At 39.8% G+C, this 14,954-nt stretch overlaps 1 pseudogene; it reads left to right on the top strand.

Moving 5' to 3' along the window:
- Nucleotides 1-13,222: 13,222 nt before the first annotated feature.
- On the top strand, nt 13,223-14,642 carry LOC119543157 (annotated as a pseudogene).
- Nucleotides 14,643-14,954: the final 312 nt, after the last annotated feature.

The raw sequence follows: 14,954 nt of genomic DNA, 5'->3' as shown, positions 1-14,954 counted from the left end.
GCCAGCCTTCAAGCCTTTGAAACTGTGAGCCAATAAATTCTTAAGACAACCCATTGTGTGGTATTTGTCCTAGCAACCTGGCAAATGAAGACACAGTGGACAGATACTTATAAATTCCCTTACTAATTTTCAGTTGTCATTGTGATGCGTTTACCTGGCTGAATGAGTAAGCTGTTATCTTGACTTGAAGGAAAAGAATATTGGGTATAGTTTGTTCTCTATCATTTAATAGTCAAAGGAGTAGGAAATAACCTAGAGCAATTCAGGCTGAAGATACAGGGATACCTTCAACCATTTGTAAAGTTGGAGACAGAAATTTCCTATTTGTGTGATATCAGCAAATCTTTTTTTTTTTTTTTTTGATAATAAAGGTTTTGAAGGGGAAAATAATCTTTAAGAAAGCAAGATTTCCAGGGACCTGGAAGTATCTAGCCCAGTTAATAAGTAACTTTATGCAAAATAACTTTCATACTAACAAGAAGCTTCAAAAACAGCAGGCAGTGGTTGCCATGCTACCAAAAGTAAGCCCTATATCTGTCTTCAGTTATTTCTGCTTTGGGGGCTATTTTGTTTTATTCATGCCCCAAGGAAGAGCCTAGCAGCTAAGGCTGGACTGAGCCAATTGATCCTCTGGGAAAAGAAAAAAAAAGAACAGCTCGCAGCCCCCAGGGTAGTATGGCTCATTAGAAGACAAAGGTGGCAGGTGTTTGCTCTTTGAAGAGACTGGTAGCTATAGAAAAAAACTCAGCTGTTGTGGATTTCCAATACATAAAATCTGGTATTATAGGGAAGAGGAGGAAGATAGAGCAGGCTGAGAAGGGAGGGTACAAATAGAGTGACCATCCATCCCCATTTGCCTGGGACTGAGGTATTTTCTGGGAGGTGGGACTTTCGGCTTTAAAACCAGGGCAGCCCTGGGCAAATTGAGATGGTTCGTCACCTTAAGCACAAACCCAGCCATGTTTTCTGGGCAGAGAAAAGACCATATACAGTTCTTCATGAACATAGAAGTACCAATAGAGCACAGGGACAGTGCATTAACCTGGTGCTTAAATAGTCAATCCAAAGTCCCAAGTTGCTCCCTGAGTGTGGATGAGGAGATATAATATTTCACAAATATTGACCAGTACTAATGAATATGAGACAGTATTCGAGAATATAAGAAGTTGTTTCTTGTTCTTGACAAATTTGCCCTGATCATAGCCTCTCAAGTTTCTGAAAGTGACCCAATTTTTCTTTTTCCTTTACAGTATAATGACCACAAGCATGGGACTTGAAATAAGATCTGGCTTCAAATCATGAATTTATTGCTTATATCAAGGTGACTTTCCTAACCTCTCTGTGCAGTTTACTTTTCTATAAAATTAAAATAATTACTTTAGAATATCATTCTAGGAATTGAATTTAAATTAGCACAGTACATGGAACAAGAGTACTCAATACATATTAACAGCTGTCTTGTTTAGCCTACTTTTCTCTTAGCCCTTTTGTATGTCAGATTTCAATTGCAGACAACAGAATCCCACAAGAAAGTGTAAGCTATTTATTTCAGTGAATTGGGTGATGGCAAAATCTTTAGCTAGGGGCTGGAGGAGCATGCTTCATGCTAAACAGAAAGGGGCAATCCCTAGTCCACAGAAACAGTCTTGCTCTGTAATGTTCAGAAAAGCTGCCTCCACTTCTAAAGCAGCAAGCTATCTGCTATATAAGGGAGATTCTTACTCTAAGAATATGCCTCTATAATTTTCTTTATACAATGCTAGTGTGTGCTTATGAGTTGTGGGGGTATCGGGGTAAAAGTCTCTTTCTCTTTGAAATTTGCTTACTTCAATGATGGCCTTTCTCCCTCTGTACTTGGTTGAACATTGGGTATGTCCGATCTTTGGGTATGTCAAATCGAAAATTAGGAGCAGGGACAGAGTTCAGGGTCTTCTGGGAACCACTTGCATATTTCCAGTAAACCACAAACATTTGCCAATGCTAAACAGTTCTGAAGAAAAGAGAATGTAAAGAGTGGTGGCCAAAAACCACTTATTTGGCTTTCCTTGGCATGAGCATCTTGGCCACTTTAATTAGCTAATGGGGCCTTATCTACAAGACATATATATTCATGCTGCTCCTCTTCGCAGAAATTACAGCCCAAAGGATTTCAAATGAAAGAGGAATTTATGTCTAAGGGATGTGACATCAACACTTTATGGAATTAAGTCTCCAAAGGAAGTCCTTAGAAACTGTTGCTAACAGCAGAAACTCATACAGATAGATGCAGAGACCTCAAGGATGTACAGTGTTTTTTTATTTATAGATTAGAGGAGTATAAGGTCAAGCAAAGAGGCCTTTGTGGGTGCAGCTCTAGGGTTACAAAGCATGAGCTGAGTTGAAACAATTGGAAAGCAATATATGACTTTGGGAGTCCAGCTAAGAATGACAATGCATCCAAGTGAACCAGGAGCATGGAAGGCACTGTTGGAGTGTTAGCAATTTCTCTGCCTCCCTAGCCCTCATCTTCTTCCTTTTCTTCAAACATCCTCCTTCATCATCTTCTTCCTGCTCCAGAAATTTGGATGACCAGGCATTCAGGTGTATGTTCAATCAGTGTCTATTTCTTGTAATTGTCTCTGGTTGAACTGAAAGGTGCCATATTGTCCAAAGGGCTTTGAAACCCTTTGACAGGTGATTGCCTTGTTGGACAAGCTCTGCATAAAGAACAGAGGAATCTCTTTTATCCACAGAAACTAAGATCATCATGGAGAAAAGTAATAAACAAGCAGTATTTTTTTTTTGCTGCAATCTTTTTTTTTTTATTAAATTCAGTTTTATTGAAATACATTCACACACCATGCAATAATCCATGGTATACAATCCACTGTCCACAGTATGATAACATAGTTATGCGTTCATCACCACAATCTATCTCTGAACGTTTTCCTTACATCAGAAAGAACCAGAACAAGAATAAGAAATAAAAGTGAAAAAAGAACACCCAAATAATCCCCCCATCCCACCCCATTTGTCCTTTAGTTTTTATCCCCATTTTTCTACTCATCCATACACTAGATAAAGGGGGTGTGATACATATGGTCTTCACAATCACACTGTCACCCCTTGTAATCTACATTATTATATAATTGTCTTCAGGAGTCCAGACTGCTGGATTGGAGTTTGGTAGTTTCAGGTATTTACTTCTAGCTATTCCAATACATTAAAACCTAAGAGGTGGTATCTATATAGTGCATAAGAATGTCCACCAGAGTGACCCCTCGACTCCATTTGAAATCTCTCAGCCACTGAAACTATTTTGTCTCATTTTGCATCCCCCTTTTGGTCAAGAAGATACTCTCAGTCCCACGATGCCGGGTCCACATTCATCCCTGGGAGTCATACTCTGTGTTGCCAGGGAGATTTACACCCCTGGGAGTCGGGTCCCACGTAGAGGGGAGGGCAGTGAGTTCACCTGTCGAGATGGCTCAGTTAGAGAGAGAGAGGGTCACATCTGAGCAACAAAGAGGTACTCAGGGGGAGACTCTTAGGTACCATTACATGCAAGTTTAGACTCTCCTTTGTGGTAATGAGCTTCATAAGGGCAAGTCCCATGCTCGAGGGTTCAACACATCAAACCTCCAGTCCCAATGTTTGTGACAACATCAACACCAGTCCAGGTGAGGATGTCCAACACATCCACACCTTCCCCCAGATCCTCGGGGCTGGGGATGGGGAGGCAGTAAATATATTTTTTATTATCTGCCCAAATTACTCTGGGATGTGTCACTATTTCACTCCAGCCTATACTAATCTACCGTATCTCACTTCCTATTCAAAGTTCCATGCAATTGTGGTGTTTGAACAAATCGACTGTAGAGTTGTACCATTTAGAAAATTTAGATCCTGTACCAAATAGATATCTATTCCCTTGGTCTCATATGGAAGTTGAAGTTTTAAAACACAATCAGTTTCAACCTTTACCCTTTGGCCTGGCTTGCCCTGGTCTTAATCAGACCTGCTTCATTCATATCACTAATTGAAGTCTGGGCTCTTTTTCAGCTTTTTTTGTTTTTGTTTTTGACAGTGGCTGTATGCAACAAGCAGTATTTTTAAGTTGATTGACAGTGTGCATTTTGAGCAGAGGCATAAATTTGAGTGACATCCTAAATCATGGTTAGATATGACAATGAATAGGATTAATTAAGCCTCACCAGTCAAAGAGCACAGGAACTCAAAAAAAATTTTAAGTTATGCACATCTTCCAGTTAATAAGTTTCAATTTAGTGTGTTATCTATTTAACGATGTGCCCAAGCATTTTCTTTCTTTAAATTCAAAGGAATCAGCATTTAGAAATAATGATGCTACAATGCTATTGCACTTGACTGCATGTAAATGATATGTGATAGCTCCATAAGACCCTCGTACCAGGTGCAGATGGCAGACACAACAGGCCTGATGACAGACGGAAAGTTCTTGTAAATAGCAACAGGAGGGTTAATTTATTAAGGGCTTCAGCATCTCCAGCTGTTTCCCTTCAGCTGATGTGACTGAGCAGCTTTGTTAATAGACCTCATAATACCCTCTGTGATTATGTTACTTTGTTTCTCAGCTGCATTTTTGAGTATCAGGTTGATGTAGCACTGAAAAAGAACTTTAAAATATTTCATTGAATACCCAGAAAGATTTCAAATTCAATGGAGTTTGCTAGGTGCTGTGCTTTTCACCTATGGTTGCTCTAATCTGAATGATTCTTCCCAATGAACATAAAAGTCCCCCAAGTGTTACTTTTACTGTGGAGTGAATGAATTTTTATTTGAAACCTACAAAGCATATTCTTCAAGTGAATTTATCAGTGGCATAGTCTTTATTCAGGGATTTGAATCAGATCATTTTCATGAGACCAGTTGTTTTTATGACTGAGCTTATTTGAGTCTGTCCATGTTTCGCTATTTGATGCTGTGCGTGTTGATGTATTCTTGGAGGGCTATGCTATGGCCATAGAAACATGGTTCAACACTTTTAACAACAGAGATGTCTTTGGGTGTGTGGCTGCAGTGCTGATTCTGCCACAGGAGCTGGTTGAGGCTCTTCACATACCTAAGATATCATTCAGGTATTCAAAATGGTAAAATATAAAGCATCAACTTAAACATTTAAAAGCAGCATTTATTGGCAATCAGTTAATAGAACAAAAAACCCAACCTACCAAGGCTAACTACAGTAAATTACAGTTTGACTTCCCAGATAATGATGATTCAATGGCACTTTCCGTTAACTGGTGATGAGCTATTTCTTCACTCCTTCTATCAAGACTAATAGAGTAAGGAGGATGGATCACACCGGAATCAAGGCTTTGTGAAGGAAGCAAAAAAAAATTAGCTCCTGAGATATTGTGATCATATATACTATTCTTTCCTCAATAAATTAACGAAAATTACCAAAATGTATTCCAGAGTTTAGGATATCCTAGGACTCATGTATGATTCTCTAGAATAACCTAGAATGAAAATTAAAATTTGAACTTAGAAATTCTGAAGTATTAAGGAAAATACCTGTTTAGTAGTGCCTGTGGAATGATTGATGTGTTGAAGACATAGAGATGTCAGTTTTTAATTGTATAATGTTAATGTCTGGAATCATGCCAATTGAAACTAAGTTTGTTAAGTACTTACTAAGCATCATAAGGGATTTCATCTAATAATTTTATGGATTGTAAGGAACTTTTGACCTTCAAGCTTACACTAAACCCAAAAAGAGTTAACTCCTAAGAATAATTTAAGCTTTTAAAAAACCATTTGATACACTGTAGACATTTCATTTCTGATACTTATCTTCTTTAAGGTGTCAATAAATCTCTTTGTGTCCAGCAGACTCCAAATGTTCTGCTCTAAAATGTTCTACCAGCTCATAGACAACCTGTCAAAACAGAACTCATCATCTTCCTCTATAAAAAGCATTCATCTCCTCCCTCAAATTCTTCCCCCATCTGCAATCCACCACCAAGTCCTGTCAATTTGTACTTCTTAGACACATTTCCAGTCCACCTACTTGTCTCAGTGCCAATGCTACTACTTCTTGGTCATGATAATGTGCTGTTGGATTAGGGCTACAACCACTTAATGGATCTCCTTGCTTCCAGTATTTTGTCCATTTGATTTTCCATACAGCAACAAAAGGAAACTTTATAAAACTTAAATCTGCTATTCTTCTGCTTAAATCCCTTCACGAATTTCACCTTTTTTTCAGAATGTGCTTGTTTTAGTTTGTTAAAGCTACCAAAATGCAATGTACCAGAACTGGGTTGGCTTTTACAAAAGGGATTTAATAACTTACAAACTTACAGTTCTGAGGCAATGAAAATGTCCAAATCAAGGCATGAACAGGCAATGCTTTCTCCCTGAAGATCAGCTTCCAGAGATCCTGGACTCCTCTGTCATGTGGCAAAGCACATGGCGGCATCTGCTGGTCTCTTCCTTCTCTCCTGGGTTTCATCACTTTCAGCTTCTGGCTGTTCTGTCTGTGGCTTTCTTTCTCAGCATCTGTGTCCTTTTGTGTGTGTGTGTGTGTCTGATTTCATTCTCTTATAAAGGACTCCAGTAAGGGGATTCAGACCCACCCTGAATGAGGTGGGTTACATGTTAAGATGCTACTCACCAAAAGATCCTCCTTACAATGGGTCCACACTCCCAGGAATGGATTAACTTTAGGAACATACTTTTTTGGAGTACATGCTGCTTCAAACCATCACAATGCTCTAAATTCATTGTGAAATAAAAGGCCTCCAGCCTACCCTTGTAGCCTTGCCCTTTCCCACATGTACTAAGACTACAAACTTTGCCTTCCAGATTTTTGTCCCCACAACTCCTGCACAGAACAATCTTTTCCTCCCTTAGCATAACATCTTCTGAGTCTTCGGGGCCTTCAGTTGTCAGCTCTTCAGTATTTTTCTTGGAATCTGTTCATGACATCTCCTTCCCACACCAAAATTTTCTGGTGACCTTCCATTGTATATCCATAGTACTCTGTGCCTGCTGCTCCCAAGACACAGATCACTCTGTGTAGTAATTACCTGCTTATCTGTCTGTCTTTGTCCATTTGATATAATCTCTCCAAAGAGAGAACCTTATTTCTTTTTCTATATAGCTCCAGGGCCTTGTCATATCTTGTACTTAAGTGCTTACTCAACATTTGTGGAAGAATTAATGATATGAAAATTGAATTCAAGCAAGTTGTGGTATCTAATTATCTAAGTTCTCTTTAAAAGGTACTACTTATATAGATCTTTTGTATAAGGTACATAGGAATGCTGCCTGCCTCTAAAGGCTGACAATCTAAAGTGAGATTTGATTTCTGGGCATGCCAAAATTTTGCAAATGGCAAATAAAGGTATAGAAAATACGATTAAACATATCCAAAAGCAGTTAGCATGAAACATAGAATGTGGCCAATAAGAATAATAAAGTTATTACAGTATTATCAGAGTGATACTGTCGTGTCTGACTCAGTAATTTACTAACCACGTAACCTTGAACAAATTGTTCAAATCTCTGTTTGTAAGGATATAGTGGTCCCTATCTTATGGCGAATGGTCAGGAGTAAAGTCAGTAGTATGTATATAGTATTCTCAATGCTTAGTACATGTGTTCCCAATATGTAGTATTTACAGTTTAGCATCCTACATTCTACCTAGTTTCAGGTATTTACCTCTAGTTATTCCAATATATTAAAACACCTAGCACATAATAGGTGTCCATTAAATGTTTGAATAAATATTAAATAAAGTGGATGGAGACAAACTGTCAACTTACACAGAGCCCTGAGGTTGGTACAACACAACAAGATAAGGAAGTGGTCACGTAACATACCTTCTCCAAACAGCAACAAGTCTCTATAGCCTGGGCAAGTCTTCAGACAACTGAGAATGAAACATTTCCTCATACATCCATGGAAAAATTTCCAGCTAAAGTTATAAATATTCCTGTCATAAATATCAATGAGAATATTTGAAATTCTTATTTTAAAATGTGTCCCAGCAGCTATCCAGCAATATTTTATGATTCAAAAATTTCAGAAATCCTAGGAACTTTAAAGATACAGTGGACATCCCTAATAATTCTAGAGTTGAAGGGCAAGGTTACATCTATCTGAGATGCTGGGCATATTATAGAGCAACTTATCAAATGAAATAGATTCCTTTTTTAAATTTTGCTCATTAGATGCTTTTTGTAGTTCAGTTCCAGGCACTCATGGGCATTAAGAACATCAAGATGAACAATAAACATTCTTGTTTGCAGGAACTAACTGTTATGAGGCAGAGATGGACAGATAAACCGAGAAACAGTATAGTGTGATAAATTCAGTGATGGTGTTGTACACAGCTGGAGCTGCTGGAGTCACAGGGAAATGTCAGAAAAGCCTATCCTAAGGAGGTTACTCCTTAGCAAAGTCATAATGTTGTCCAATATTGTGTGGACAGAGGGAAGATGGAAATAGTATAGTGTGTGTGGATGCTGCAGACTGAACAGTTTTGGTGAGTCTGAGAGCTGGCAGGGGCCCAAGCCTGAAAGGCCTAAAATGGCATGCTGGGGAGTTTGAACTTTATCCTGAGAGCAATAGGGAGCACTGAAAGATCTTATGCAGGGGAGGGATGCCAAGGACAGAAGTGCATTTTAGATAGAACATTTATTTTCTATATCAAATCTAGACTAGCTTAGAAGCTTCCTCTTCTCTGCTCCACTCATATTCACGTTATCAAAATGTTTTGTACCTCTCTTTGCTTGTCTTTCTTTCCTTAGACCAGTGATTCTCAAACTTGAGTATGGATCAGAATCACCCAGAGGGCTTATTAAAACATCAATGCTGGGTCCCATCCCCATAGTTCATGAGGGTGAAGCCCAAGAATTAGCATTTTTAACAAATTCCCAGCTGAGGCCAGTGATGCTGGTCATTGGCCACACTATGAGAGCCATTGCTTTAGACTCTGAATTTGTCTTACCTGTTATTTACCTTTGTTTTCCAAACATCTAGTCCAATGACTGTTATTTAACAAGCACTCAACTATTTTCAAATGAAAGAATGCAGGAATGAACACATTCCATGTACAGAGTAAATAAATATATTAAACAGAATCATTTTTTTCACTTCTTCATCAAAAATTAGCCAAAATGACTAAAGAGTAAATGCTAGTATAAATTGTGGGAGAAAAATAAAAAGGGAGAATAATAGAAGTAGAAATGGCACTTTAGTTAGGAATTTTAAATTTTACATTTGCTTTCCAGTGCTTATATGAATAGAGTAGCCTTGAGCAAACCATTTTACTTTGCACAGTCCTTTATCTGTGCCTTAGTAGGATGATTAAGTGGTCATTAGCTGTACTTCATTGAATAGGCCCTTTGAAAAAAATCTCAGAAAAAATTTATTCACATAAGGTATATTGAGTTTGACTTTAATATAATGAATACTGCAAGTAGAAAGAAAGTTCCAAATGTATTCCAGCAAGAGTTCTCTTGCATTATGTCTGTAAATTCTTTTGTCCTTGATAAATTATCTCACAAAGAAACTCTACATTCATTGTGCATTGACTAAATGCTGTTCTTCATTCTTGAATACTTCAGTTACAGTCTGTCCTTCACTTGGGTGGATTGTGTTCTGATTCAAAGGGCAAAAGACCCATGATTGGGGATTCTTTCTCTGGGATGAGTCATGTTTATATAGACTGATACTCACTTTATCACTTTATACACAGTGACTGGATTTTCAGAAGGGCAGAGCTGCTTCTTTCCTGCTACATGTAGTTGGAATTTGTGATTTGGTCAAATATGAAATCTCCTTACCCTTTAGTACATCCCAACTCAGTTGAGTCAATAAGCAGAGATGCAATTCAATCTCTCAATTCAGGTGTTTTTAGCACAGATTAAAAGATCCTATTTGTCATTGGTGTGAATTTACCAGAACACTAGAGTTGAGAAAAGATCACATTTCCTGCATTAAATATGGCTCAAGATCTACCCATCCAGTAGTGGGAAGTACAACTAAGTTCCCAAAAGACACCTCCCATTCTCTCAAATTTTTAAAAGAACCCAGGGGTTTATGAATTCCAAGAGAAGAGGGAAGACTTTTGGTCTAGCTACCATAATAATCACCACTGAGATGCATCTTTTCCAGGCCCATGAAGAGCATTTGAAAGCCATCTGTTCCCTTAACTCACTCCTTGTGCATCAAGCTTGACCAGTGAGCAGAAGTTATCTGTATAGCTGTGCTCCCCGCAGGAAGTCTTCTTAGCACCTCATGGATTTCCACCACAGAATTGACCCATCACCCACAACCACATCCTTCAAGTCTCAAGTCTCCCTAGGTTTGGATTACTTCCTTCTTCACATTTAAAACACCAGTCTCCATCCCTAACCTCTCTCTGCTCATTCCATTTAATTCTATGATGGCCTAATTCTCCATAACATAAGCTATCTACCTTGGCACCTAGTTCACAGTCTTCTTTTCTTACAAAGACTTAGCAATTACTTGACATCCTCATCTACAACGAACCCATTTCAGCCTGGATTAGTGCAATGGTTTCCTAAATAGCTGGACTTCTTTCCCCTCTCTTTTCATCCTAATGCTTCTTTCACATTTATTTTAGGTAATCTTCTAAAGAACTCATTATTTTATAGCAGGGGTCAGTGTCACAGCCCATGATGGCTTTGCCAGTACAGAGACCAGAGAAGACACTGGGCATTTTCTGATACATGAACCTTTATTTAGGACTTGCTTACAGGGTGGAAGTCAGTGCAGAGATCGTGATGGCTCTCTCTTGCCGGGTGAGTGCAGCATTCAGCAGGTAGGCAAACCTTAAAGAGGTCAGCCGAGCTAGTTAAAAGGGTTTAAGACAAAGACATACCTAAGGGTGGGAGAGCATAGACACAGGAACAAGGTCTTGTGATATGGGGGAGAGAAATTGGTGCAGGAAGGATAGGAAGATCATAGGATAGGACTTTGTAGATAACCACAAGAGTGATAATATTTTAGGGAGTCAGGAAGCAGATAAACTAGATTAACATTTCAAGGTGGGAGATCTGACTGTACATTTACTTCTTTCTCCTTTGTGAGACCAAGAGTTTCTCACCTCCTGCCTACTTCACATTTTAAAGTTACATTTTAAGGTTAATTTATCATTTTCTCTCCACTGGTTTACAAAGATGATAGGTTAAACATCAGCTGCCCAGGTCATGCAGAGTGCTGTGCGCCAAGGTCTGCAAGCCTGTTTTGCTGGGGCCAGGGGCTGCTACAGTCAGTGAATTACAACCATGTGCAATGACCAAATCCGGCCCACCACTTCTTTTTCTTCTTATCACCCTCCGGCAAAGAATGGTTTTTACATTTTTTTAATTTTTGGAAAATAAATTTCAAAAGTGAAAAATAATTTGAGAGATGTGAAAATTGTATGAAACTCAAATTTCAGGGACTATCAGTAAAGTTTTATTGGAACACAGCCCAGCTCATTAGTTTGTTTTGTTGATGGCTGCATCATAGTACAATGGCACAGATGAGTAATACAGATCACATGGCCTGCAAAGTCTAAACTATCTAGGCCTCTACAAAAAAAGTTTGCCAACTCCTATCTTAGAGAATTGTTTGAAAAACTTCAGTGAACCACGTCACTCAGTAAATAAAGTCCAAAGTCAGGGTCTGAAATAATTATTTGCATATATGTGGCAACATTTGTTTTTGTCACCTAAGTTCCATTCTCTCTTATTGTAACATTGATAACCAGTCAAAAGCAGGGAGTTCTCTGCCCAGTGCACTCAAATGACTGATTTCTGAGACAAAAGGGTTTCAAAGAGAACGAGTTTATTGCTAAGAATGAAAAAGGAGATGAGATGACCCCAAACCGCAGTAACTCTGACAGTTCTATGGTATTAAAAGATGGGCAGGGGGGTCAAAGATGGCGTATTAGGAGAGACAAAGCAAAATTCTCCTCCATGAAAAACACTAGCTAAAAGATGGAAAGTGCCCCAGAAGAGCGGTTCCAGGGTTCCACCAGGTGGGCAGGGATTTCTACATCCATAGTGACTGAGCACTTGGAGAAACCAAGAGACCATGTTCAGAGTCGCGTGAGTGTCCTGTCCCGAGACTTGTCGGGGAAACGCAGCCGGAGTTGCGGTTGAATGGTGGAGAGAAAATGTGAGACTGTGTTCCAAAGCGGGCTGGTGTCCGACCCAGGCAGCCGGCAGCAGGAGCCGCAGCCAAGTGCGGTGCAGAGTGCCTTCCACGCCCTGGGTACCCGCCTCAGTATCTGGAGTGGGTGATAACCCTTCGCACACCCTCAGCTAAGAGCCCCCGAGCCAGTTACGGGCTGCTGCAGCAGGTGGACGATCGTGGAAGTGGGTAGTTTCCACACCCCATGCAGCCATCTTTGCAGCAGGCTGGAAGACACCTCTTCACAGAACCGTGGCCGAGAGCTTCCTCAAGGGAATTCGGGATCCAGCTGGCTGGTAATGGTGCACACTCCTCCTTTGCGGAAGCCCGCGGTATGCAAGCCTAGAAGCAGGGGTGCTGCACAGAAGTGCCAGGAGCCCTACACCAATTCCAGGGATTCCTGGGCCCATGGAAGAGAGGGACTGTGGGAAATTTGAGCTGAAGGATTAGACGTATTTTGCAGCCCCAGGGTGTTCCAGTTGCAACCATGGGAATGGCTGGGAGTACTGGGTCTTAGAGCTATCTTCCCTGCCAGACTGCACAGGGCATGCCCCCCACCCACAGCTGGCGATACCCACTGCACATAGAAAAATTGGGACACTAATTGGACCTCTACATGGTTTGAAACCCCACTCCCCGCATAGACAAAATTGGGGGAACTGGCTTGAGGGTAAGAAGTGGCTCAACAGTGCCATCTGCTGGTAGATCAGGGAAAGTGTACTACACCAAGCTGTAGCTCTGTCAAATTATAGATAATTGTTTAAATGAGACTGCATATCATGAAAGAACCCTGTCAAGATAAGCAAATGCCAAGAGGCCAAAAGCAACAGAAAATTATAAAGCATATGAAGAAACCAGAAGATATGGATAACCAAAATGCCCAAATTAAAAAACCAGAGGAGAACTGCTCAGACATTCTATCTACATTCAGGAAGCACCATGTACCGAGCCTTGTGGTTCATTGTGTGCTGGAATTGTCTCGCACCAGTGCCAGCCTTAGTCTCAGCTCTGGGCCTCGGTGGCACTGCTGTTTTCCCATTCAGGCCCCTGAAGGCAGCTCGAATGGCAAGCCAAAATTCCTTTCGGATAGAATATGATAACTTTGGTAAACTAAAGCTCCCAAATGATAAGCATTATGGCACCCAAACTGTAAGATCTAAAATGAACTTTAAGATTGGAGGTGCAGCAGAACACATGCCGATCCTAGTTATTAAAGCTTTTGGCATCTCGAAGAGAGCAGCTGCTGGAGTAAACCAGGATTATGGTCTTGATCCAAAAATTGCTAGTGCAATAATGAAGGCAGCAGACGAGGTAGCTGGAGGCAAATTAAATCATCATTTTCCTCTTGTGGTATGGCAGACTGTATCAGGAACACAGACAAATATGAATGTAAATGAAGTAATTAGCAGTAGAGCAATCAAAATGTTTGGAGGTGCACTGGGCAGCAAGAACCCTGTGCATCCCAAAGATCATGTTAATAAAAGCCAGAGTTCAAATGATACTTTTCCCACAGCAATGCACATTGCTGCTGCAATGTAAGTTCATGAAGTACTGTTACCAGGACTACAGAAGCAACATGATGCTCTTGATGCAAAATCCAAAGAGTTTGCCCATATCATCAAAACTGGGCATACTCATATGCAAGATGCTGTTCCACTTCCTCTTGGACAGGAATTCAGTGGTTACGTTCAACAAGTGAAATATGCAATAGCGAGAATGAAAGCTGCCATGCCAAGAATCTATGAGCTTGCAGCTGGAGGCACTGCTGTTGGTGCTGGTTTAAATACTAGAATAGGCTTTGTGGAAAAGGTTGCTATGAAAGTAGCTGCACTCACAGGCTTTCCTTTTGTCACAGCTCCAAATAAATGTGAAGTTCTGGCTGCTCATGATGCTTTGGTTGAACTCAGCAGAGCCATGAACACTGCCACTTGTAGTCTTATGAAGATAGCAAATGATACATGTTTGCTGGGTTCTGGTCCTCACTCAGGTCTGGGAGAACTGATCTAGCCTAAAAATGAACCTGGAAGCAGTATCATGCCAGGAAAGGTGAATCCTACCTAGAGTGAAGTGATGACTATGGTTGCAGCACAAGTGATGGGGAATCACATTGCTGTTACTGTTGGAGACACCAATGGACATTTTGAGTTGAATGTTTTCAAGCCAGTGATGATTAAAAGTGTGTTACATTCAGCAAGACTGCTGGGGGATGCTTCAATTTCTTTCACAGAAAACTGTGTGGTGGGAATCCAGGCCAACACAGAAAGGATCGACAAGCAAATGAATGGGTCTTTAATGTTGGTGACAGTTCTCAATCCTCATATAGGGTATGACAAGGCAGCAAAGATTGCTAAGACAGCACACAAAAAATGGATCAACATTAAAGGAAACTGCTGTTGAACTTGGCTATCTCACAGCAGAGCAGTTTGATGAGTGGCTGAAACCTAAGGACATGTTGAGTCCAAAGTGAAGTAAACAAGTGTAAAATAAAATAATTGTATATATATATATATATATATATATATATATATATATATATATATAAAAGAGGAGACACAGAACTTGGAGCAATTAATCAAAGAAGTAATCTCAAACACCAATACCATGGCTCAGAATATAAAGGACATCAAGAAGACCCAAGAAGAGCATAAAGAAGAATTACAAAGTAAATTAAAAAATTGCAGATCTTATGGAAATAAAAGAACCTGTTGATCAAATTAAAAGGATTGTTGAGTCACATAACACCAGATTTGAAGAAATAGAGGAAAGAATAAGTAAACAT

The sequence above is a fragment of the Choloepus didactylus genome, chromosome 8 (genome assembly GCF_015220235.1).
Source record: "Choloepus didactylus isolate mChoDid1 chromosome 8, mChoDid1.pri, whole genome shotgun sequence".
Classification (NCBI taxonomy): domain Eukaryota; kingdom Metazoa; phylum Chordata; class Mammalia; order Pilosa; family Megalonychidae; genus Choloepus; species Choloepus didactylus.
The sequence above is the reverse complement of the archived record's forward strand: the minus strand, read 5'-3'. Positions and strand labels throughout refer to the sequence as shown.